Genomic DNA, 22,733 nt, shown 5'->3' on the forward strand with positions numbered 1-22,733 from the left:
CAATAGGAATCTGCAATAGGTCAAGGGTGGAACCTCTCCTCCATAATCACCACCAACTGGAATAGTTGCTGGAGAAAGGAGTTTAACCAGCCCAATACCATGCCACTCATTCCCAATCTTCTGAATTGATCCAGAAGGATACCACTTAATAGCAATAGCGCGTAGACTTATGTACCACTTCATAGTTCTTTTTGGTTTGAGTTACTCTATTTTATGCTTTGAGAGCCTCTTAAACAACTTTATTCTTTGGCATATGACAAAATATCAAATTTTTATTATGTAATGTCTATGCTCAACATGTTCCAGAGCATTTGGTACATTTTTGTGCATATGTAGAGAGAGAGAGAGAGAGAGAGAAAGTCAGGAGAAAGCTAGAAGAATTCCAATAGGCTAAAAGAGTTCCTGTAGTGTTGGCAGCAAACCACAATAACACCAGAATAACAACGACTGATAGCAGTGTTTGTTAAGGTGATGAAGCAAGTTATTTTTTATCCCCCACTTTCTCCTCTGCAGATGCCCATCCCCATAAATGCACAACACAACCATATATTTCTTCAAGCTTATGCAATAATTTTACAGCATTCCCCCTTCAAAAGAACCCCACAATGAAAAAACCTGGAGAAAATAGAGCTGAGATTGAAAAAGAAGATAAATAAACATTAAAGGAATAAACATTATTCCTTTACTCCCACGTGGTTTGTAGAGAAAAACAAGCAGTCTTGATCAATGCACTGCATGTGACATCAAGAGATTTGAGCAATTTCCAGCAAAGCTGTACTGTTCTGGACCATTGGTGCTGGCAGCTGAGAAGCAGACTATATCTTAATCAGATTCTAGGACTTTTAGGGAATTGGAAGCAGGATCATCGCTTAGTTGCCAGTTTTAAAAGTCTCCTCATTTCCTGTAGCTTCTTAACATCAATAAAACATAAGAGAGTTCTTTCTCTTTCCTCACTTTTTTTTTGCTTTCTCTCACACAAGCAAACGAGTTCAGTAAAAATGGAAAAGCTGGAATTGTTTATTTCTAGGAAATCTCTCAAGAGCAGAAGTGGCAATGACAAACATGACTGGCTCTTCATCAGTGCTTCATTAGATGAAGAAGGACTTTGAATAATTTCTACATTCATATATGGATATATAAAGGGAGAGGCTGTATCATTTTGCGGACAGTTTTGGGGAGGCAGAGAGAAACATGATGATTGTTCAGTGTTTAGTTTCTAGAATGAAAGTAATCGGGTTCATAAAGCGTTGCTTTGATAGCTGGGGATTCATAATAGGACAATAAAAATGGTATTTTGCCATTTAAAAGCATTTGACCTTTCAATATTTACTCAGATATCCAATATTATTCTGACATAAGTGCTTTGCCTTTGAGTAACTGTATTGAGAGAAAGTAGGAGAAAGCAAGAGGGCGAAGTGATTGTGCATTAGGGGAGAAATATAGCTGATTTTATATAAAAAGGAGTCCTAACTACAAGTCAATCAGTTCCGGGATAAATCATATTTAAAAAATAATAATCTTAGGATGTTTTATACCCAATTAATTCCTCTGTGAGAGGTTGAACCTTTCAACCCATCTTTAATACCTACATAATTTTCAGGCTGCATCAAATTGACCATGATGGTGTCATGGTGAGTTTATTTTGCAACTGGGTTGGCAACGCCGACCTCCACTGGACTAACAAAGGACTGGAATCAGATGAAAAGCTGGACCTGAGACCTGGTTCTCAAGATTCTGCTAATCGGTAGGTTGTGGTAACTGTAGGTACTGGGAACTGTGGATTAGAAATATCTGGAGTGGCAGGTTTCATGGCGACATTTGGCATTCAATTACAACTTTGCAGACAGATGATCACTGATTTCCTGTTGGATAAGTGGGCACTCCAAATCTGATTAGACAAAGTGGACATGCTCTAAGTTCCATTTATTAAACAATTCTGTCTTGCGGGATCTAGAAAGTGTGCCTTCTCTTTTGTGCTGTCTGCCCTCAGGAACTCCATATCCCCTGAAATTCATCAGGCCCTACTCTGCTGACATTTCATAAGTCCTTGAAGACTTGGGGGTTCCCTTGGATACGCGGTCTGAAGCTTAAGCGAATCCACTGATGTGCTTGCTGTGCTTTTTGCTATTTGAATCAGCTGCCTTTATTTCATTATTAATTGTTGTTTTTATTTGCTTTAATGTTTGGTGCGCCACTCAGAGTTGCAATTGTGAGAGGGCCATTTATTATATGTAAACTGATGTAATCAATCACTAAAAAATTAATGAGAAGCTTTGCTGCCCAGAAGAATGCAGCCTTAACACAATAATTGACTCCTGCTGAAGCAGAAGAAGTCTTCTGCTCTTCTGAGTTAATTGATAATTGGCTGCTTGCTTGGTGGCTTTACATGGCTGGGATACATTTATATAGTGGTCTTTTCTCGGCTGCCAAGTGCTGTTTCCTGCCTTACTAATTTTAGTTCAGGTATTCCACTGCTGTATCGAAACCAGTGATGAGAAGGCCTGGGGGGGAAAAACTGTTTTTCCCAATTTTTCTGGGTTTATTTTCCCCAGGCCTTCCCATCTCTAATCCCAACACACTAAACTCCAGAGTGGACAATTAGATCTTAATGAAAAATCCCAATACTAGTTTCAGAGATGATATATTGGGATCTGTGAATCAAACACCGAACCCAACTGAAATTTGCCTTTCAATCTAAAGATTCAACTTGATTTGAAATTTGGTTTGAATAATCAAATGAAATGGATTTGATAAAAGTGTTTGTATGTGAGCATGTGTGCAAACCATCATGGAAGTCTTCAATAAATTTTAAAGTAGGATGCAACAGTTGTATGGTAACAGGCACATTGCAGTTCAACTGTAATATGTGTAAAATTTTACACCTAGGCAAGAAAAACCAAAGGTGCAAGTACAAAATAGGTGAAACCTGGCTCAGAAAAGTAACCTGTGAGAAGGACCTTGGATGAGCAGTATGAGCAGTAGTGTGTGGTGGCAGCCAAAAAAGCTAATACAATCCTTGGTTGTAAAAACAGAGGCATAGAATCAAAATCACATGAAATATTAGTACTGCTTTATATAGCCTTAGTAAGGCCACACCTGGAATACTGCATCCAGTTTTGGTCACCACATTACAAAAAAGATGTTGAGGCTTTGGGACTTCTGGTTTGAGCTTCTTCAGCGACAGACCGAAACCTCATCTCTGCAAGGCTTTTATCTGTGCTCGCCGCTGGAGCGCCCCGAGCCAGCTGGTTTCGGGCCTAAGCCACCCCGTAGAGATGGTGAAGAGGGGGGAGACTGCCAGCAGGGTTGAGGAGAGCCGCATCTCTCCTCCTCAGCTGGCCATTACTCCCTTTCCCGAAGGCAGTTGCAGCGGTGGTCAGAAATGGCCACCACAAAGAAGAACTCGACCGGAAAAGAATGTGCAGGAGGAAGATAAGAAGAGAAAGTTTTGGTTGACCGGGTCAAACAGCAAAAGCAACAAATAAGGTATCCTGGAATTGAAACTGTTAAAAAACAATAATATTGTTCCCTAAGAAGATTTTTAAGCTGCGAAGGAGAGAGAAAAGGGAAAAGATTTGGTTTTCCTATACTGACAGCTAACAGACTTAAGCAAGAAATTGGAAAAAAATCCATTTTGACATCAATAGGCATTTAATGCTGAAAATAAAAAGTCAAAGGGATAATAAAGATTTCTGGATAATTAAAAGCTTTTGAAAACAGGAAAGGAGAGAAAAAGAATAAAAGGGTAGGATCTGGAAGGGAGGAGACTGCCTGGAATTAAAAAAGAAGTTACAGCAAAATCTCAACAAGACTTCCAAAAGATACATTCTAACTGAAATATCGCAACAAAAACCCCAGGAAGAGAAAGTCGAAAAAGAAATAAGAAGATATAACTCGGGACTATCTGGATTACTTGATGATTTCTGGATTCTTGGTTATTGTTTTGAATGACTAAAATCAATCGGGTGGTTGTTTAAAACTGTTTAAAATGGCTCCACTTTTAGAAGAACTGAAAATGGAACTTAAAAAGTACAAAGAAGATGCACAAGAAGGGAGAGGTTCTTTTGGCTTTGTATTTCAGTTTTTAGAAATGGAGATTTGGAATTATGAGAAACAACAAGAAATGCCTGTAGAACAAGAAGATTGCGACAAAGAAGAAGCAATCTTTAATGAACAAGTAATCTTAGATAGGGGAAAAAAGGAGAGGGGAAAAACTATATAGAAAACGTAAATGAGGTTTGGTGATTTGGATGTGTATTTATTTCACCTTATTACTGTAATGAGGATTATATGCCCCTCCATGCAACTTTTTTTTGCAGCAACATATAAGCCTTAGTAAATAAAAATAAAATAAATTTGGTAGAGAAAAGGTACATTGCAAATTGCTGTTAAACCAGTGATCTGAAATCTTTTGTTGATTTCCTGGAAAGACCAGTCTGACACATGTCTGAGATTGGAAGAGAGTAATTTTATTCCAGTTAAAAGAGACACATTCTAAGAGGAGATGAAATCTCTTTGATCCTCTCTAAATTATGGAGTGACTCATTTTCCACAGTGTACCTTGTATTAATCTTGTTTTTAATTGACCCCTATAAAAACTTGCTATATTTTATTGAAATTAACTCTATGCAGCAGACGTTTCCATAGCTTAGCAGTCCATATAAGACCCAGACTAGAATTTCAGTCACATCATCTTCAAGACTTCTTTTTTTCCTATTCTCTGAAAAGCTAAAACATAATCTTTTAAGGTTATAATGCTGGCAGTCACACATTTTGGATATGATTCAGACCAAACTAAAAGTGCTTACCTTTGCAAAGCTATGCTTGCTGATTTAGGAGTTTATTTTGTTGAATTGAATGACATATTCCACTCCCCCACCCCCATTGAAGAAAATCCATTTATAAGAATGTGTAGACTCTTTAGTTCAGGGGTCTCCAACCTTGGCAACTTTAAGACTTGTGAACTTCAACTCCCAGAATTCCTCAGCCAGCTTTGCTTGAAGTCCACAAGTCTTAAAATTGCCAAGGTTGGAGACCCTGCTTTAGATTGAGAAATGACAAGGAGTGATAGAGTGAAACCTATGGCCTAGAAGAAAAAGCAGTAATATGTTCAAGTTTCCTTTCATGGGTGGTTTGCTACACTATTTCTATGGAATTTCCCCACTAATATTTTTTGAACTTCATGGTGGTATGAAAACACTGCCATCACTTTGTTTCTAAGAAGCTTCAGGGTCTCTTCTAATTTCATTCAGTGGTCTCTTCTAATTTCTGCTTGAGAATGACAGGTACATCAACAAGTAGAAAACTGCCCATCAATGTTTCTGGAACTGAAGTTTAACTAGAAGTACAGATGCTTTTGGCATGAAGCAAAAACCAAATTGAATCTTACTGGGCTGTAGAAGATTATTTATCGTTTATTTATTTATTTCTCACCTTTATTATTTTTGTAAATAACTCAAGGCACAAAGATATCCAACACACTTTCCTCCTGCTATTTTCCCCACAAGTGAGGTGAGTTGGGCTGGGAGAGAGTTACTAGTCCAAAGTCATCCATCTGGCTTTCATAGCCAAGGCAGGAGTAGAATTCATGGTCTCCTGTTGTCTAGCCTGGTGATTTGTCTGCCTTTTTGTTTACCCTCCTTACAAAAAAGATGAAACAACTCTGCTGATTGGAGGGTACAGCTACACATTCCTTGCCTTCTCCCATTTGTAAGACGTCTCAGCTATTAGTTTTGATGATTTGTGAACATCTATTTCTCTGCTGCTTCCTATTCAGCACCCAAAAATTACACATACATAATGAAACTACAATATGAACTATGATCATCATTCTTCTTGATAATTAAGAATAATACCTGTGTAGAAATGCAATCCATTGAACTGAATGGACTTATTTCTATAAACAAAATGTCTCATCTTCCCAAGATTCCCCTCCTTGGGCAATTAAATTAGGTTGAATTTAAAAGGTTGGACTACTATTAAGAGGATGACTCTGTTGGAATACCATAGCCTGTGATAGATTGGGACATTCTAAATTACTTTGGGAATTATATATTCTTCTGCCAAGAACCTGCCTTCAACTCAGTTCTGGGAACTGGGTGGGATGGGCAGGGAGTGTTTTAAATGCCCTTGTTCCAAATGTAGAAGGCTGGGAAACTCTAGACCATAGAAGATAGCCGTGTAATCATATAGTCATCCATAGGAAAAAAAGTTTTAGGAAATGTTCTGTCTTTAAGCAGGTCAGGCAAAAATGCCAAATACTGTATATAAAGGTGTTTCCGTGAGGGGAAAAATGGTCGTCAGATCTTTTTCAGAATATTTTTCATTGCAGAGAGGGTAGTTTGAAGATAGCAACTTGCCATCTTTGATTAAGATTAACATCTTTGATGTTAAGAATGTTTCTGAAAGCAAAATCTTTCCCATTTATAAATGAAAGCCACTTTCTTCAAAAATCTACTCTTATCTAAATTAGACAACAAGTGATTTATCATGATTGCAAACCAGCCATGTGGTAGCAAATTTGTGGATGCATACACACACAAGATGTAGAAGTGGTGCTGGAGAGTGGTACTTGAGCTACCTGGAGCAGATGTGTAAACTCATGCCAAGACCTAAAACAAAATCTCTATAGCAGAAGCCTAACCAAATTTAACAATTGGTTGATGCAACCTTATCTAGTCCAACTTACTAATAGCTCTCTGACTGACAAAAGGATTGTGCTTCCCATTTTGAGCTCCAGAAGAAATCATTATTTCACACGAAGAGCATTTCCATATTTTAAAAAAGGTGTAAAAATTATCAATCATCATGTTTCAGTGATAGCATGTGTGCATTTGTAATATTTACACAGCAAGAACTATACAAGCATATTAATATGGTGACTCACAGATGGCACAATAGCTTTTCCAGGGCTGGCCCTACAATTTTCTTAACCATTGAAGCAGTTGCCCAAAAGCAAATATTGAGGGCTGTCTCTCAGATTTTTCTGTTTGGGAATTAAATTTTCTTGATACACAGTTTATTCTCCACTCATTAAATTATCCTCACTCTCTGTAGTTGTGGTGGTAGACATCCCTCCATCTCTCTGACAGTGCTGATAGAAGATTCAACTGCCCATCTATTTGTTTCTAAACCAGAAATTAGAATGTGTAATCTTGCCCTTCCCTTAATTGGCTATGAAAAATTTACCTTTTCCCTCCCTGGAGATGTTTTATGAATGACAAGAGAAAGCAATACTGGAAGTTGTCCAGCAGTTACAGCTATGAAATAAAGCTTTGTAATATTGTAAGACTATCTTAGTGACCATATTGTCCATAATGAATCTGACCATCCCAACAGCATGTCTAAACATCTAAACATATGCTCTAGATCTCCACATGCATGAGATAAGAGGAACATGAAGTAGAAGGCAGATGTATTCTGTGATAGCTTCTATTGTAGAGTAGGACGGAGGTGACCTTGAAGAAAAAAAACCAGCTATCATCATGCAGAAAGTAGAGTTCCTGACTTGTATCCTGCACCACCTGTTTCCTGACCACGTAGATAGTCTTTTAATGGTCTAAATTACTTTTTGAGGATAGAGGCAGGGCATCTGATTTTATATCGGTTTTTATAGTTAGATTCTACTGTTAGATTTGAGGTAATGAGGAGATTTCTGTCTGAGATTCTTCTGTGTGCTGTCCAGAGTTATTTAACTGAGGTGGCAAAAATGTTGCTAAATGTACACATTCACAAATATCAGAAATGACTGGAAACAAGCAGTGGTTAGCAATCAGGCCAGTAGTGGGATTCAATTTTTTTTTTACTACCGGCTCTGTAGGTGGGTGTGGTTGGTGGGTGTGGCAGGGGAAGGATACTATAAAATCTCCAGTCAGAGGTGGTATTTGCCAGTTCTCCAACCTACTCAAAATTTCCGCTACCGGTTCTCCAGAACTGGTCAGAACCTGCTGAATACCACCTCTGAGTCAGGTTAAGATTATGGAAATATAATGTTACTGGCAAAGTGGCAGATTTAAAATATTTCTCCTCTGCTGAAAGCTATTATCTAGCAACTGCCTGTTTTACATTTTGGGGGTGGGTGGGATGGAGCGATCTTCTCAGATTCAAATTGTAATAAAATTCTAATCTCAGAAGAAAAAAATTCTGTTTGCATTGAAACAAGAGGTATTTTTAAAGTTACATAATTTTCTTTTCAAAAATTTTAGGGTAAGTCAATAGATTTGGAAGAAGAACAGACTGCCAAATTTTTATTTAGTAAAAAAACCTAGAACGTGCAACCTTAAAAAAAAGGGACACTTAAAAAAATGATATGCACTGAAATACTTTTTAATTTAAGGCTATTGTATACTTATTTCAGTATCAGCATTTTTATAAATAGTTAGCAGACATATAGCACACATTAAAATAATATATTTTTAAAAAAAGAACAACACTGCTGACAGACCGTCAGACCTGATAAAACAGGAAGCCAGAAGATTTTGTATGTCATCCAAGAGTATAAAATTGTTCAGTTTTATGTGTTATTATGTATTTGATGCTAGGGCCTGGAAGAAATGCTTGAAAGTGCTTGTGGGATTTCCTGCCTGTGCTGGTTGTGGTATTATTCCAATGGCCTTGAACTCAAATAATCACAAATACAATTTGTTACAATTGAGTGGAAATAATAATAATAATAATTTGTACATCCTTTTTTGGTAGCCTTGTTTTTCTGGTTTTGCTTTGCAGTAGGATTTCATTACAGTGCGGTTCTCTGACATAGTGTATTTCTGCCGCTTCTGAGGTTGTTCAGCTTCCAGTAGCCCTGCAGGCGCTTGCCCTGGTTGCTCAACTATGGGACCCATGGCCTGTAGCCCACTTGTCGACGGATGCCCAGGTTCCCCAACACCCGATACGATCCTTGTTAACCCAGGCGACAACCGAGCCGGTATAGGCCTCATTTGGTTGTGTTTCACCATGATTCATTGCATGGGTTGTTGGGTGCACTCAGTTCTGCTCCTCGGCCAAGACTTCTCTGACATGGTTGGACCCAGGGGTGGGTTTCTACTGGTTCTGTCCACCCCTGTAGAACCAGTAGCTCTGAAGAGCAGCAGACATAGAACCGGTTCTATGTCTGCTGATGTTTTTGCCCACCCGCCCACCCGGGCTCTTACCTAACCTTTATTTCCTGATTTTTTTCAACTTCAACTGCCGTGCGAGGCACAGATGCAGTTAAAAAAGCAGGAAAAAAGGACTTTTTGAAAGGCTGCTTCTCTGCACGCAGCATGCTGATGACGATTTATAGGTGCATGCCGGCAGTGTGCAGGGAAGTACATCGTAAATCACCGAACCTCGTAAATGACCAAACTGGTAGTTAACCCTGTCGGATCCAACCCCTGGTTGGACCTTAATCTGCCGATACATCACACAGTCCTAAATGCTTGGGAAGTGTTTGACTAGTGATTTGTGATATGAAACCCAGAATAGTTATCTCGTTTGCTGTGTACACTGTTGTTTTTTGTTATAATAATAATAATAATAATAATAATAATAATAATAATAATAATAATAATAATAATAATAATATCAACAAGAATAATAATATCAACAAGAATAATAATATCAACTAGCCTGGTTTATTAGCACCGATGCCTTGGATCAATGGCTACAACATCTTCTAATAAACTTTACAAGAAAAAAAAAATTATTATAGAATGTATCTCTAGTAAATGTACTAAATAAAAAAACTTTTAACCTTAAAAACTTATATATACATTTTGTATGTGAAACTTAGTTGCTAGCACCCCTCATCCCACATTCATTTATATTTTATGTTGATAAGTGTTTAAATTCAGAAGCAGTGTATTTACCTATGTTATACATTTAATTAAGCATTCTAAATATTGCACATTTTTTGACTGAAATAGGATAGAGGTAGGGCATCCAACTGAGATGAGATTAGGGACGTTAGGAACATATTGGAAAAATGAATGAAATTTTCTGCATCTTTCTGTATGTTTATTTTCATTGTTCTTCCTTACCAGAGTTTGTTCCCTCACTCCTTGGAAAAAGCAGTGTCTATTTTTGAGCAATTTCTCTTTGATTAAATAGAAACAATCCTCATTTCCAACAGGGTCCACAGAAACCTTTTACTTGTTTCCCTTAAAAATAATTAGCACTTCTGTGGCAACAATGGAAAGTTTAAAGGAATAAGAAATAAACAACCTTCAGGAAAGTATTGTAACATGACTCTTCTGAGTCCAGCTACCTCAGTATTACATTGGTGTCATTGGTGGCAAAAAGAAAAAAGAAAGGCATCATGAGTGGTTTGAGCTATGCTTCTTTTGGTATGTTGGAGCTCATATGGACACCCAGCTCACTTTCCTCTTGTTATCCATCCTTTGTACTACGGACAAGAAACCTATTAAATTGTCAGTGTGATGAGTTCCTTGGATGCTTCCCCAGTTATCTCTCCAGGTGTCAGCTTGAAGGAAAATGAATCAGTTCCAGGCAAGCCTGGAGAGGAATTGGTTAATGGCTCCAAGCAACCATCTGAGAGGGATTTGGCTCAAACACAGTTGCAGTAGGACAGCCCTGAGGATTCAGGTGGGGAAAGCATGCAACTGTCGCTGGTCAGTGAGGAGGAGGAGGAACTGCCTTCTTCACCTGATCCAAGAACACATAGGGCAGAGAAAAGGCAGGAGCAGGGAAGGTCAGCCAGATTACTTGTGAGGAGAAAGCCTTGCCCTTCTTGATGAGCTGCATCAGAAGCTGGCTATTTAGCACAGCAGAGAGGGGGAAAGTGTTATTGGGAACAATGTATTCATTTTCTAGCTTTTTTGTGTGTTTTCTGGTCATTGCAATTCTTGCCTTGCTTTGGATTGACACTGTGCCTTAGGAATCCTCTTGTATTGTGGATTTAATTTTGCCAGGTGGTTTTATTATGATTGGGAAACTTTCAAGTGCCTTGTGGACTCCTTGGCCATTGCTCTGTGGACTAGCATTGGTCAGCTTGTGAGTGGACTTAATTGGGACAGTTCTGGGTTTTGGTGAAGGAGTTATAGGAAATATTAATAAACTCACTAAAGCACAGTTACTCGTGAGTGGGACAGCATAGTCACATACTGATACGCAGTAGCAAAAGATGACAATCAGATGTTTCATGCATTTAAGGCTAAGGAAGAGAAGGAACCAGCAGTTGTCTTATTGATAATAGAGCTCTGATTACTGGGGATAGTGTTTTATATGTATGGGTGGGGGGTGTATGGGGTGAGGATGGAGATAAAGCCTTCTTTCATTCCTTGTTTTTCAAAACAGAATTTAACAAGTGTTTTGCACAAACCAGAGTGAGCCAACCAAATCAAACTTGCAGACCGCAGGCCAGATGGGTCACGTGCTGGCCCTGCCCCCACCCCCGCCTGGTTTAGCGAAGGGGAAAAAAAAATCCTGATACGTCACATGATGCTGTCATGATGATGCGAGTTTGACACCCCTGAACTAGATAATACCTCTTTGGTGAGTTAATCAACTAATCAAAAAACAATTAGTGGCTGAATCCAGAGGTGGGTATTCAGCAGGTTCTGACCAGTTCTGGAGAACCAGTAATGGAAATTTTGAGTAGTTTGGAGAACTGGCAAATACCACCTCTGACCGGCCCCTCCCCCATCTATTCTCTGCCTCCTGAGTCCCAGCTGATCGGCTGGGTCTTCTTTGTTGCCCTGCACAGGAGAATGGAGCTGGAAAGCAGGTTAGTGGAGTGGGGAAGGAATGGGATTTTGCAGTAACCTTCTCTCAGGAGTGGGGAGGGAATGTAGATTTTACAGTATCCTTCTCCTGTCACGCCCAACAAGCCATGCTATACCCACCAAGCCACACCCACAGAACCGGTAGTAAAAAAAAATTGAATCCCACCACTGGCTGAATCCACCTTCTGAACAACTCTTCACTTTGGTGATAAAATACCTAGTGATCTCTTCAGGTGTGATCAATGGGAGGGTGCTGAAAGAGCATTCAGATGGCTTCTGCAGCTCCTGGAATAACAAAAACAACAACAGGTGTCCACTTCACACAAAAGTGAACTCAAATTAATGGCTAGCTTCCTCTCTCCCCCTCCCACATTTCAAACAGTCTTAACAGTTACTTCTGGGGGGAAGCCATTTGCCTGCAAAGGTCTTCATTTTCCATGAAAACTCAGGACAAACTCAGGACAAGCTGAAAAAAAAATGCATGCCATTATTTTTGCAACAAATCATTTCCACAAGCGTTATAGCTGCTTGTGACTACAGTGACAAGAGTAGGCAAGCATAGCTGTGATTGACCTGGATTGTTTGCCTGCTTACAGATCCTTGCAAGTACCCCAAACAAAGCCAGTGAAACTGACAAGGATTTCAGTTGTTCAGTTTTATTTTGAATGACCGCTTTGAAATGGGATTTCCCCAGAGGCACTGTTTAAGCTGAATGTGAGGGAAGAGTAATGACTGCTCTGGCAATGTGAAGCAATAGTTAGTCCCAGTAGGGAAATTGTCCAGCAATTCCCTATTTTAAACATTTCACTAAAAATGCCTGTTTGGTTGAAGTTTCAGGTACACCACAATAGAATCAGAAATAAATTGATCTCTTGAATGCCACAGATGTCTTGGGAATCATGGAGGTTTTGGTGATGTTTACAAACTCTGAGACCTTATAACAAAGCACCTTTAGTCCTTAATGCAGTTGCACTTAAATCCTACCTCTATTCTGTGAAGCAAAAATAGTTAAAGACTTGTATTACTTCTAACATTTTTTTAAATTATGCTGCTCTGTGACTGTAATAACGATTGAATACTTTAATTTTTTTATTGTCCACCCCGCTATCCCACTTTAATGTAGGTAACAAAGGAATGATGGAAATAGGAAAGTGATTCTTACTTATTTCTTCTTCATTTTTACTACACAACTTTTATATCTGCTATTTATGACGCTTACAATCTTGTAGGCAATTTAGATGGCACAGAGTTACTGTCAATGCAAACCATGGCTTACAGTTCTCCCCTCTCCCATATCTAATACTTTTTAACATTCCTATTCTTTCTTGAAGTAAATGGAATTGAAACCTTCTCTGTTTTGCCCTCTCAAAGAACTGTAAAACCCTTCAGAGTAACCTTCACATTAAATTGGGTCATGTAACCATTGTGTTATCCTACTCCCTCATGGACACAGAAATAAGAAAGCTTTATGGAGTTTTAAGTACAAGCATTTATAATGATCAGTGAACTGCAACTTCCAAATGGTTGGACTTAGGAAACATACAAAAAAACAATCCCCATAATGCACTCAACGAGCCTGAATTCTGTTCACTCGGGCCAATAACAACATCCCCGCTGGCTCCAAATCAAGGAATCCCATGTTTTGACTTGTGTGTATCCCAGAACAAATATAGCATCCTCTTAATTCTCAAGGGGACCTATTTCTCTGGTCTGTTTTTCTCAACATCATTCTTGGTTATTTCTCAATTCATCTTCATCGGTAATACCAAATATACAATGTTGGTTAGAAATAGTACTTATAATGTCATTGAAAAATAATATTATCTGAGAATGAGATCCTACCACTGCTGGCCCAGAATTCTCTTTTGGTCGGGAAGATGAGTTGTAAAGTTAATTAGCTAATGCATAACCTGAGCCATTCACCTCAGTACTGTAGCGGTCTTTTCTTGGGATTCTCTCACTGTCCTCTGGCATCTCTTGGTAATGCTGGGAATTTACCATTGGCCAATATTAAACTAGAAGTGTAGGACTGGTGATATTCTTGTTGCTGTCAGATTCCAATTCTTATCCTCTCTGATTATAGAGGACCATTAAATCCCTGGGTAGACAGTAGTGACTTAAGATGCATGACTTGGAAAAGGTATATTGCAGTTATACTAACTCAAAAATAAGCCAATGGGTTTGATTCTCAAGGTGCATGCTTAGTTTTGCTTTGACTGAGCTTGACTTACTCTTCTCTTCCTTTGGTATCTGGAATTTCAAGAACTACACACAAAAATTCTCAAGCCATAAATCACCCAGCACCCAGGCATTTTTACAAAAGTTTATTTATGTAAATATATTTACAAAATGCACAGGGCTGCCCTTGAAGAACACCCAAAAGCTTCAACTGATCCTAAATGTAGTAGCCTGGGCAATTTATGGGTATACCTCAGTATGGACATGTAACACTTCTGCTTCAGAGATGCATTGTTTGACAGTTTGCTTCCAGGTACAATTCTAAGGGCTGGTTGTTTTCAATAAATCCCTTCATAGCATAGTGGTTACTTGAGGAATTATTTATCTCTCAGTGTACCATAGTGGCAATTGGGTGGGGAAGAAGGGAGGTTGTTAGATGTTCCAGGTTCCTTCAGTTAAGTAATTGACCCTGGAAGCATGCCTTGTCTATAGCAACACCTGCCCTCTGGAATGAGGTTCCATCCTTGGATTTGAATGACCCCTGTCCTATTGGTGTTTTGAAGGGGCCTGAAGACTAGACCTTTGGCAAGGATGACTGAAGCCTCCTTTTAACCTAGATTGTTTTCCTTCACTTACATCTGATTTTCTCATCCTGCCATCTCTTTTGTTTCTAGTTTTCTAGTTTTAATGCTTTAAATAATTTGTAAATCACCCAGAGTTGCTGAAGATGTAATATATTTCTTATTAACACTACTACTATTTTTTGTATTATTGCAAATGATATCTGAAGATCTTGGCTTCCTTCAATGATGTTATTTTGCAAAAGCCCAGCACGCTGGTCAATAAGAAGCAATGGATCAACTCAGCCAAATGCCATTGTTCAGTTACTGAGAGTTCTAAATGAATTAGAAGGAATGGGGCATATATTTAAAAATAGAAGGAAAAAGCCCCAAGAACTAAATCCAGCAATGGAAACATGAACATTCCTTCAAGAGAATCAGCCAAATATGATCTGACCTATTGTGGCAAAAAGCTATATTGTATACATGGAGATTTATTTTAATTGACTTAAATATAAGCATAAATTCTTGTCTATATGGTAATATGGTTATGCATGATGAAGGTAATAAGCAGTAATTAAGATGGGTCCTGGTTTTATTATTTAACTTATTTTAATTATATTTATTTTATATAGATGCACATAATATATAATAAATTAACTTAAATTAACATAATATTAACGTTCAGTATAGAGAGAAAGGTAGCATAAAATAAGGTGAATGAGGGAATAAATGAATATATTTATAAGGTGGTTGACTCAACCTTTTGAATAAATCTATCAGGGCTGAAGAATCTGCTGGGAAAAAAATGAAGAGATTGGAACTATTAATCTTGTTTCTTTCCTTTTCAGTGGTGAAGTAGTTAGGGAAAGGTCTTCTCCATTTACTGTTTGATGGCAAGAGAATTATAGCTAGGACAGATAATGAGCCTAATATTAATTAATAATAGATCCGCATAGATGTCACTTTTTAAAGAAGCAGAATTGCATTATTACTACAAGCAGCCGCACTAGAAATGCCCAGACTGAAGATATTATACTTTAGCCAATTAATCTGTCCTATGACATAGCTCTCTAGATGTGTTCAGTTACTTCTGTAAGCATTCATATTGACAGATGGTGCAAGAAAAATCAGAGCTTAAAGTCCTTTACAATTGTTCATAACTTCACTGCACAAACACTGGAATGGCTAATACTGTTTAGGCTTCCTTCCTTCCTTCCTTCCTTCCTTCCTTCCTTCCTTCCTTCCTTCCTTCCTTCCTTCCTTCCTTCCTTCCTTCCTTCCTTCCTTCCTTCCCATAGTGCCTGAATGAGTCATTGTTGCTTACATTCAATAGTTTCCTCTTTGCAAGCTTGGAAAGTCATTAGGTTAAGCTTCAAAGTGTTTTTTTCATTTACTGACGTCAAGACAAGGAAATAAATTGAGATGGTCTTACACATTTATGTGCTTCAAGTTAAATGTAAGCTTGGGAGTTAAATTGTAAGCTCGGGTAACCTTTTGGGACACGTTTCTTTCTTTGCTTTTTAGCTGATAAATACCCATGGAGACAAAACAAATTTACAGTGAAATACGAATGAAGAAAAGATAGAGCACTAAAAAATCATGAAGATATGTGTACTAGTGTTTGTGCCTGCTACCAATTATGTATCACATGAATTTGTTCATTTGACTGACTGATTAAAATGTCTGCATTATTTTCTCATAATTAAAAACAACCTCAGAGTGGGATAGATTTGTCTGAAAACTGGGGGCCATTACTGCTTCTTGCAGTAAGAAGTTTTACAACTCAATAACTCAGAGGAGAGGAAGTTATGCCAAAGTCATATATATGATATTGTGCACTTCTGCACCAGAATTCTTTGACAGCTTGAAAGCTGTTCTGTACATTTGCAGTCAGTGGTGTTGAAGAACTGGGATGATTTATCTCCAGTTCAACTGCTGTATAGCTTAAAATGTGATGAAGCTAGGTTGTAGAATATGGGGCTCGGCTTCCCCATTGGAAGGAGCCATGCCCCTTATCAAGGCTCCTCAGCTTCAGGACTGCAAGGAAAATGCTAGCTGGATGGCTTTGCAGCCCCTACTCAATGCCTTAACAAAATGCACAGAAGTAAAAGTACTAAGACGTGCAAAACTGTGCAGACTGTATATCCTTTTCATTGATTTTCAGGTGATACAACTTGACGTATTTCAGTTTTCCTTTACTCCCTCATCTCCCAACATTCCCCCCGCATAGTTCGGAAAAAGAGTAAAGGGGTTTTTGTTATTGCAGATCTTGTAACAGTTCAGGGTAACGTCTATAGACATTCTCAGTCATCCAGGTCATGGTTGTCCCAAAGGTGCTTTTTCAAGAGACAATGGGAGTTTCTTGTTTTTCTTTGAGGACGTTATGCTCAGTGGTGGGATTCAATTTTTTTTACTACCAATTCTGTGGGCATGGCTTGGTGGGTGTGGCAGGGGAAGGATACTGTAAAATCTCCAGTCAGAGGTGGTACTTGCCGGTTCTCAAAATTTCCACTACCGGTTCTCCAGAACTGGTCAGAACCTGCTGAATACCACCTCTGGTTACGCTTCTCATCCAAGAAGCTTCTTCATCTCTGACAGGATGGTCATTCCTCACCATCCTGTCAGGGCTGAAGAAGGTTCATGGATGAAAAGCAAAGCGTCTTCCAAAAAAAACCCAAGAAAGCTCAGTTGCCTCTTGGAAAAGTACCTTTGAGATGTTTAGGGCAAGGCTTTAACTCCTGTGCATCTAATGTTGGTGAAAGACTTTGAAATCTGTATATACTGTATATGTATAGATAACAACAAATAAACAGGAAGTATTGTGAACCTTATCACTGCTTTAAAAAGAACAAAATAAGGGTCCCAGTCCACACATTTCTATTCCCCATAGGAGAACAGGGAAAGTAAAATAAAAATTGAATTTGCTACTTCAATGTTTCTCAGCCTTAGTAACTTTAAGGCCTGCAGACATCCATTCCCAGAGTTCCCAAGCCACCATGCTGGCCAGCGAATTCTGGAGTTGAAATCCACACTTCTTAAAGTGGCTGAGATTGAGGAACATTGTGCTACATTTTGGCTGTTAGAAAAAATAATAATCCAAACCCCACATCCTGTCTGCTTTCCCCAACTGTCCAGGCCTCCAACCCCCAAACCCCAAAGACATAACAATTGGCAGAGCATTCCATGTTGGACTCACTAGGTGGCGCCCTCTTCAAGCCCTGTTTTACTGCTTGCTTCTAACTATAGAGCAAAATTAAGCTTGCTTCTTCGGCTTCACCAGCAGTTGTTGCTCTAAGCTTTCATCGGGCAGGGAAAAGTTGATAACTTTGGAATCATTACCTCAGATTCCTCGCAACACCAATGAAGGCTTGCCTTCCTCAAAAAGATCAACACTAAATATTTTCCCCACAATTCATCAGAAATATATGCTCTACTTGGCTAAACATTGGAGCCAAAACAATACATATAGATCCGTTTTCAGTAATTTTCTGTGGTTGATCTGAATTTTGGCCAATTCACTGACTTCTAGAGAAGACCATGGCTGCCAGATTTCATATTTGTATCTTCAGATAATCAATTCGATAAATAATTCAGTCTAGAAAGGTACATTACATATTGGCAGAACTCTTTATAATGAAAATACCTCAACGAAAGGACATTTTTGTGTACCTTTAATAACAGTATTGAGGAATTTCAGGGCCATGGAGAGAGATATCTGAGAAGGATTGTTTGTGGGCATACGTACGTATAAGAAATATGTTTCTATGAGCATGGCTGATTTTAGTTCAGGCTGTTGTACCATATCACTTTTTGAGGGAAACAGAAAACTATTAGGAACTGATTAATATGATCTGCGATACCTGATAAGTGGCTATTTATAGTCATCTTTTCCATTGATTTTTATTCTTCTTTGTTCAGTGGAAATTAGAAAAGGCAAGAAAATATCGACTTACAAGAGTTCATTTAGTGACCATTCAAAATTACAACAGCACTGAAAAATGTGACTTATGACCATTTGTGGGCACACACAGTTACTTTGCAGCATCCCCATGATCGTGTGATCAAAATGTAGATGCTTGGCAACCGGTTCACATTTATGACGGCTGCAGTGTCCCGAGGTCATGCGATCACCTTTTGCGACCTTCTGGCAAGCAAAGCCAATGGGGAAGCCAGATTCACTTCACAACTGGGTTACTAACTTATCTATTGCAGTGATTCACTTAGCAGCTGTGGCAAGAAAGGTCATAAAACGGGGCAAAGCTTAACAAATGTCTCACCTAACAACAGAGTGAGCCCAGAAGTGTTGGGCTCAATTGTGGTCATAAGTCGAAGATTACCTGTAGACATTTATGGTAAAAACATAATATGAAGACTAAAAAAGTAAAAGATGGAGTCTAATATTAACATTAAAAAAAGTAAGAGATGGAGTCTTCTTTGAGTCAGGCTTTGAGTCAGAGAGAGTTTCCAACCCTCTGGTCCTCTGCCTGGTACTAGTCCATGGCATGTTGGGAACCAGGTCACACAAGTGGTGGGCAAGCATGCGAGCACATGAAACTCCATTTGTGGGCACACACACACAAAACTATCCTCTCTGCCCACTGCTGCTGCTGCTGGCGGTCCACAGAGCCGGAAAGATTAGGGACTGCTATCCTAATGGACACATCCATGTTGTATTCTTGGTTTTTTTTTTTTTTCTCTTCAGATTCAGAAGTTTTACTAAGAATGCTTTCTATTTAGTTTACTTTATTGTCATTGTACCTCGTATAATGAAATTAAATGCCATCTTCAGAACTATAAAAATTAAACACAAAGACACATCCTTTGCATTCTATACAATTGAATTGAAAACTCCTGATATTGCATTAATATTGCACTATACAGTAGAATTCAATATAGTTACTGCTCTGGGATAGAAGTTGTTTTTCAGCCTATTTGTCCTTGCTTTTATTATTCTGTACCGTCTGCCGGATAGTAATAGTTAAAAAAAAAAAAAGGGTGCCCAGGATGAGATGGATCTTTGAGAATGTGTTGAACTTTCTTAAGGTAGCGGGAGCTATAAAGCTCTTCCAAAGAGGGGAGAGGGCAACCAATGATCTTCTGGGCAATGACGTTAACCCTCTGGAGTGCTGTCCTATCTGCCACTGGGCAATTGGCAAACCATACACAGATGCAGTAAGTTAAGATACTCTCTATGGTGCAGCGGTAGAAGGTCACCAGCAGTTTTTCATTCAGTTGTTGTTTCCTGAGAACTCTCAAGTAGTATAATTTTCTTCCCAACTTATAGTTGTATTGCTTTCCTTCCAAATATTAACCAAGTCGCACCTCTGAAATCAGTCAAGCTTCATAAGATGCTGTAACAATAAGAAGGCATTTCTCAAGTTCTACCTATAACTTGGTAGCAAAACAAATATGTGTAACTCTTTAGTCGGGGAGGTGATTATCACCAGTAAGGTCCCCTACAATTATATTATATTATTTGTAAGGAAGGCATTTGGAAAAGAGCTTCAGCAAAGATCACAAAATATAGACTTATATTGAAAGAGATGCTTCTCCACAAATTGGAATCTATAGCAATTAAAGGCTTTGAAGGTAATCAGTATCACTGATTTAGAAGTCATACTCAGCTTGCTGGCACTCAATTATATATACACCAAAATCAGCTCTTGTAAAATAATTCCAGAGCTTTATCTGCTGAAGACCAGGCAAAGATACCATAGAGAGAGTGTGAGATTGTTTGGCATAATCCATAAGAAGCAGTTGTTACACTTCTGCAATGGTGGGATTCAAATTTTTTTACTATCGGTTCTGTGAGCGTGGCTTGGTGGTGTGGCAGGGGACGGAGACTGCAAAATCCCCATTCCCACTCCACTCCAGGGAAGGTCATTGCAAAATCCCCGTTCCCTCCCCCCCCCCACTAACCTGCTTTCCAGCTCTGTTCTCCTGTGCAGGACAACAAAAGAAGACCCAGCCAATCAGCTGGGATTCGGGAGGCAGGGAATAGATGGGGGCGGGGCCAGTCAGAGGTGGCATTTGCCAGTTCTCTGAACTACTCAAAATTTCTGCTACTGGTTCTCCAGAACTGGTCAAAACCTGCTGAATATCACCTGTGCACTCCTGGGGATTATCTTCTGTGTACCTCCACAGTGAGAGGAGGTTATGGGAAGAGATCTGGAGAAAGATTTTTTTGCAGAAAAAATTTAAGTGTAGCAGCGTGAGAAATGGAGTGTGGGTGTTTGCTACGGATGGCTATTAAAATGTTTCCCAAAGATGATTTCAGGGCAACTTACAGCCTCCTTTAAGAAAAGTTGTTTCTCATTGCCACAGGAGTCATGGCAGAAGTCGTGAACTTTCAGAGTTCTACATGGGGGAAATATTAAATTACCCTTCCACAATCAAAGTGTGACTTGCTACGTGTTCAGGTTTTTCAGCTGTTGTTTACTGTATCTCAGGGATATATTTGCTGGGTTCATTTAACAGGTCACCTATCACAAATATCAAGGTTCATTAGGGAGACCACGATGCTATTTTTAAGGAAAACTTTCCAATTCCGTTGGGTTGCAATCAAGTTTCACTGATGTTTAAGGCAAATAATGTAAGACTTTCTTCTTCCTTTAGGGTTATTCTCTGGGAGAGAGGCTGAAGAATGGCCAGAATAACATCAGACACCCCAGTTAATGTGGGCTAATTTTGTTTTAAATAAATATATTTTTAAAAATGGGGACCAAACATGCGCAATGCCTCTTCTCTTCTTTGTGCAGTCCCATCCCCCAACTCATACGATTGGAGCCTGGGAACAAAAAGTCTACCCGTTGTACAACATGACAAGGTGGTTTATACTTGTGTATAATCCCCTATACAGATACATGCAGGAAAAGTAAGCTGGCAGATCAAGGCAAGAGGTACATGAAGCTCTTCTCTATGATGTGTGGATTTTCTTTATATGGCTGTAGCTGCTAAAGAATGCTTAGCAGCTGCCTCTACTAAATCCAGTCTCAAGAGTATGGATCCCCTTCATTTCTATAGGACTATGAAACCAGTGATGGGAAGTATTGTGGAAGTATAATTCTTCCCCATAGGAAGTCCTCGTCTGGCAATCACACTTGGGACTGGCAACTCGGTCATTAAGTGAGGCAGTTGCTAAGTGAAACTATGTGCACACAATCTTCCCTCAGCTTACTTTTGCTTTACAACAGACTGCAAATGCAAAGATTGGTTGCAAAGGTACTTTTTTAAAATGAAGACTGCCTGTATTTAAAGAACTGTAACTTTGTCACCCCTGTCATAGAAAGTCAAATATTCTGAAATAATTGTTAGCAGTCTTAGAAGAGTTCCACCCTTTTAGTTTTTTGGGAAAGCCATCAAGACCTGGCTTTTTAATCAAGGTTCTGCAAGAGTATAGTACAGAGATCCATAGTATGGAATGAGGGCAACTGGACTTGCTTTGAGGGGACGATTAAGGCCCAGGATTTTAGTTTTATCATTTTCCTTTTTTAAACAGTTGCTGTATGGACATTGGTTACATTGCTGTTATGAGCTGCCCAGAGTGGCTTAAGAAGGGTGACTGTTTAGATCATCTGAACAAACAAATAAATAAATGATCTATGTTTTGCCACATGGCCAGAATGAAATGAAACACCTGACTTTGCCAATAAAGAAGCCCACTCCATTTTAATTTTTCTAACTCAAGGATAATGGCTCCTTGCCGTGTAGTTAAGATCCCACCAGTTGCAAACATCAGACTGTGCTTTGGCTGACCGTGGGCTCTGAGGTTGTGTGGGTGCCAAAAATTATGAGTGGTAGTTTAATGCACATAGTTATAGTCACCCATCAGCCAAAGTGAATAATAGCCAGACTGTAAAATAATTGCAGCAATGTCTTGAAGTGAAGCCAGGAATGGAGATCAGAGCCATCCGTCTCTGTTAATTTGTATACAGTTCTTACAACAGCTCAGAAACATTTAGAAAACACTTGCAGAGGTTTGCTCTGAAACAGCTGGACAACTTTTATTTTGAAGAAAGGGGAGGATTTTTTTAAAAAAAGGAAAGAAAGAAAAAGGGAAGCCTCCCAATGGACTAGTCTAGTTTCACAAAGCAAGGCAGCCTTCAAGTTGAAGACTTTGACCAGTGCATTTTTAGAAGAATTCTCATGCCTGGAGTAATCTAGCAGAAGTTTATGTTTTTCTTTTAAGAATCGGTAAAAGTTCTTCATTTTCTTCAGGCAGCTGAAATCCTTCCAGGGGACTCTTCTCTGCTTTGCTCAACTTGTCTTCGGT

At 39.0% G+C, this 22,733-nt stretch overlaps 1 protein-coding gene across 3 annotated transcripts in view; it reads left to right on the forward strand.

Moving 5' to 3' along the window:
* The window catches only part of PDE1A (phosphodiesterase 1A), a 172,899-nt gene that overhangs the window by 30,050 nt on the left and 120,116 nt on the right, over positions 1 to 22,733 (forward strand). Inside the window, exon 1 of one of the 3 annotated variants that reach the window (XM_087949624.1) lies at positions 21,250 to 21,360. The exons of the other annotated variants lie outside the window; for them this stretch is intronic. The gene's annotated coding sequence lies outside the window, so the exon portion shown is untranslated. Of the gene's footprint in view, positions 1 to 21,249; positions 21,361 to 22,733 lie in introns of those variants that run through there. 3 annotated transcript variants of the gene reach the window in all.

The sequence above is a fragment of the Notechis scutatus genome, chromosome 1 (assembly GCF_049901735.1).
Source record: "Notechis scutatus isolate UNSWTSFEM ecotype Mainland chromosome 1, rNotScu1.2, whole genome shotgun sequence".
In the NCBI taxonomy this organism is placed as follows: Eukaryota; Metazoa; Chordata; class Lepidosauria; order Squamata; family Elapidae; genus Notechis; species Notechis scutatus.